Source organism: Magnolia sinica, chromosome 10, assembly GCF_029962835.1.
Source record: "Magnolia sinica isolate HGM2019 chromosome 10, MsV1, whole genome shotgun sequence".
In the NCBI taxonomy this organism is placed as follows: Eukaryota; Viridiplantae; Streptophyta; class Magnoliopsida; order Magnoliales; family Magnoliaceae; genus Magnolia; species Magnolia sinica.
This window is the reverse complement of record NC_080582.1, coordinates 19,221,882-19,226,582: the sequence shown is the minus strand read 5'-3', so window position 1 is coordinate 19,226,582 and position 4,701 is coordinate 19,221,882.

The window sequence follows — 4,701 nt, the reverse complement described above, 5'->3', positions numbered from 1 at the left end:
TACAGCATTTCTTTCCTCGACACACGGATTGCCGGAATCGGATTCGCTACTGACCCTGCCACTAGCCAATGGCTAGTGGTCGGTGCTCTGTGGACCCCACCATGATGTATGTGTTTCATCCATGCCGTCCACCCATTCTTCCAGATCATTTTATGGTACGAGCCCAAAAATGAGGTTGATCCAAATCTCAAGTGGACCGCACAGTTTTTATTGAACATCTACCATTAAAAACTTCTTGGGGCCACAAAAGTTTTGGATCAAGCTGATATATATTTTTTCCCTTCATCCAAGTTTGTATGAACTAATCAACAGGTTAGATGTCAAATAACCATTACAGTGGGCCCTAGGAGGTTTTTAATGGTGGACATTCAGTCACTAATGTTTTCCCATGATGTGGTCCACATGAGATTTATATATACCACATTTTTGGGATCAATCACTAAAATTATCTTTCAAAATGGATGAACGGCGTGGATAAAACAAATACATCACTGTATTTGTTTTATCCACTCCGTTCATCTATTTTTCAAGATCTCCAAATCTGAAGTGGACCAAACCACAAGAAAGCGGTGGATCATTCCCTAAAATGAGTTGGAAAAAATGGATGGACGTTGTTGATAAAATACATACATCATAGTGCGCACAGTACCGATAGTGGGTGATGTTAGCTATAGTGTGCAATCCGAGTCCAAAGATGCCACGTAGTAGAATATCCAATCCATGGAAAAGGTGGGCCATACTATGATGATCATCTAATATGAAAATCGATCAGATCCATTTATCAATGGAAACGCAACATCAAAATAAATATGCGGCCTATTTTACTGGTTGGACGGGCCTGATTTTAGTATCAATTGATAAACACGGTGCAACCGCTCATCGAGCAGGCCCATGATGCTGATATCAATGTACAGAGGACAGTTACAGGTGTGGGCCACCCAATGACTTGATCCAGCCTAGGTAATCTTCACCCACTTTATTAGTGCTCTGGCAGAAGATGACACTCGATGCACACCGTACAAGCACTCCGAATATGTGAATCGTGGTACACGCTAATTCAAACTTCTATCCATACGGACGAACTCATAGAGATGAAAATACCCTCACTTTTCCAACTGCTTTTGTCTAAAGATTAAGAGTATTTTTGTTCAAGACTCTATTACCATACTCTACGAATCTACTTTGGTAGCATAAATTTTTGGGTGTCGAAAGAAATAAAAAAGCATAGTATGGAAGAGTCTACGGTGCTAATTTTTTCCTAACTAACTCAAACTAAACAGAGTAGATTGTAAAAACCACTGTCCCTAAGCCAGTGTCCCAAAATCAAATTGACTGAGATATCCTAGCCTCTTATTTGTGTGGACACTTGTTTGTTGAAATTGGACCGACCGTCCAATAAATGTCCACTAATACGGTATTCAGACAATCAAAAAGCTTAACTTTTTGGTAGATGATACATTTAAAATGGAATCCATAACTTGGACGGTTTAATTTGAATTACGGGTACGTTGGGTATACGCCTTTGTATCATCTATGACACTCAATCAGAGCATCCACAATTCTCTATAGCCTTCGTGTTGTGCCCATCTTTTTCACGGCTCAGATGTCCCACACGCATGATGCATAGGTATAATTGACAGGCTAGGCCAAGCTCAAAGCCCAAAGCCTAGCCAACCCCGGCCCTAAAAAATACTAGGCTTGAACTTGTTGAGAATTGATGAAATCTGGAATTATCAACGCTAATCCATCCGCATCCATGGACAATGTTGATGAAGTCTTCTCTTTTGATTCTCTTGGATGGGACAGACGTTCTGCTGTTCCAGTGACTATTTGGAAAACGACTATCAATACAGGCACGCTAGCGCGCATACGTTTTGAAGCTGGCTGGCTGGTTTAAGAACATCTCCAAAACCAAATCTTCAACGCCACCTGCATCGTCTAGGACACTCCAAAACCTGAAAATGACCTATTTCCCACAGTGAATGATCTTAATCCATCCATTGACCAGGGCCCACCATGATGTTGAGTGCAAGTCCTGTCCATCCATCATGCGGCCCTGCTTATATTATCTGTAGATCCCAAAAGTAAGCGTGATCCAAGCCCCAAGTGAGTCAGACAATGTAAAATCATGCCTAAAACCTCTAAAATCATACAACATGACCCACCATTCATCCTTGTGGTGAGCATCCTCTGAATGGATTAGATGATATACTAAAAAACAAAACAGCACAATGGCCTACGCATGTTTTAATGGTGGGTCCCAATTGTTCCTTGTGGTGTGGCCCACGTAAGTTTGGATCACACTAGCTTTTGGAATCCATGTACAAATGAAGTGGGTGCACCTAATGGATAGAGTGCATTTTTATTTTTTTTTAACGAAAGGTCTTATCTAAGTTTATTGATAGAAGATCACTCCACGCAAACCAGCTAGAAAGGCACTATAAATGACTTTATCAAACTATCAATTAGTGGATCATCAATTGAAGACCCATCAACATTTAAGTTAATCCAAACAAGCTTAGGGGATTCCAATTCTCCGAAATTGAAGGACTCTCTAAACATTTCAAGTAAGCTTGGTCCCCTCTTCGAGAGCTTTGAAGTTAATAACTCTCCACCATGTTTGAGTCCATGAATGTTACAAATATCACAAACCACAACTTCTTCCTTTTTTGTTAGCTTGTTAGTACACCCCACTGTCAATTCACACATCAGTGTTAGCCACCCCACTAGGGAATCGATACCAAGACCTTAGTGTTGAAACAAGGTATCTTTCACTCAATCTACCACTTGAGCTATGGATCAGGGTGTCGCCGACCACAACTTTGGTCACTGTAATGATATCCTTACATGTGACACATTAATCTTCAAAGAAAATCATTTTTGAGCCTTTTACATTTGCCACCATACATAAGGTTGAATCACCCTTCCCTTACTGAGGTGAGATTGAGTTGGTAAAGATATATTAGTTCCTAAACTCATTGAACCGCTTTGAAATTTGCATGTATAACCTCTTATCTTTTAGGCCAACAACAATTCAAAGCCTGCTTTTAAGGTATTTCTAAATTAGTGCCTATAATTTGAAAAAGTTAGTCAAATATTTGTCTGCCGTCTAAAGTAGATACGTATGGTAAATGATCATAAACTGTATTTTTTTTTAAGTCAAAATTATCCTTAAGGTCAAATAATTATCTACCATCTAAAGTAGATATGTATGGTATATCCTTAAGGTCAATTCAAAGCCTTTTACATTTGCCTCTCTCTCTCTCTCTCTCTCTCTCTCTCTCTCTCTCTCTCCACTAACATCTCCTTTTCATCTTTCCACTAAAAAGAATTCAATATTCAACTCAGTCCTTTGCACTACCTTCACACCTCCCACATCTTTTCTTTGTCATTTGGTATGGAAGCATACCTCTCACATCTCTTAATTTATAATTGAATGCTCAATTCAAATTGAGGTAGTGCCCAATCAACATGGGATTTTCATTAGGCTTTACATTAGGGTTTTACTTTACCCGATTCAACATGGGGCTTTGTCAATTCAACACAGGGTTCTTGTGAATTTAACTTGCAATGAGGTTTTGCTCCAATCCATTGATTTAACATAGGGCTTTGTTTAATTGGCATGGGGCTTTATTGAACCGGCATAGGCCTTTCTCGATTCCACATGGGCCTCTTTTGAATTTGATTTACAACGTGGTTTTGCTCCAATCCATTGCCCAATTCAACCTAGGGCTTTGTCAAATTGACATGAGACTCTTCTGAATTCAACTTGCAGTAGGGTTTTACTTCAATCCACCGATTTAACATAGGATGAATCGATCGATTTAACATAGGGTGAATCGACATGGAGCTTTGTCGATTCCACATGGGGCTCTTCTGAATTTCGTTTGCAATTGTATTTTGCTCAAACCCATTGCCCAATTCAACATAGGACTATTGTGAATTTGGTTTACACTTAGGGTTTAGGGTTTTGATTTTATCAATTGCAAAAATTCACAAGTGGCCAATCAATATGGGGCTCTTCTAATAGAATATGTAGTTAGGGTTGTTGTTGATTCAACATGGGGTTGATGTGATTGTGGTTTGCAATTATGGTTTTAGGGTTTAGTGTTTTTCTTAACCTATTGCCCAAATTGACATGGACTGTGTCGAATCAATGTGGGGCCGTGTCCAAACGACATGAAGTTATTGAATACAAATCTATATCTGGTTTACAACATAACCGAATAAAAATCTACATCTGTTTCATTACTCATCTAAATATAAATCAACATCTGTTTTCATATGACATTAGAATAAAAATATACATCTGAATATATTTGATTCAATTGTTTAATTCAGCTTGCTATTTACTTTCAGGGCACATCTGTTTTCTCATGACATGATGCTTTACTCCAGGTCCATATTTAATAGTGCATTATGTCAATTACAGGGAGAATCAAGTTTGCAATGTGATTTAGTCCGCTGGATTCTCAATCATGTGTCCACAGGTTAAGGCCTGCAAGTGTGCCAAAGGAAACTAGCCGTCTTTCCACACATCCATTTCAGCGCCATTGCCAACAACACATCTAATGTCTTCTTTGAGATCCTCCTTGGAGTTTAGGATGCCTTCAAAACATGGGTCGGACTAGTGGCTACTTTGAATTGCTAGAAATCATCACCGCTAAGGTATTTGCTCTTAAGGACAGCTGCCCATGTCTC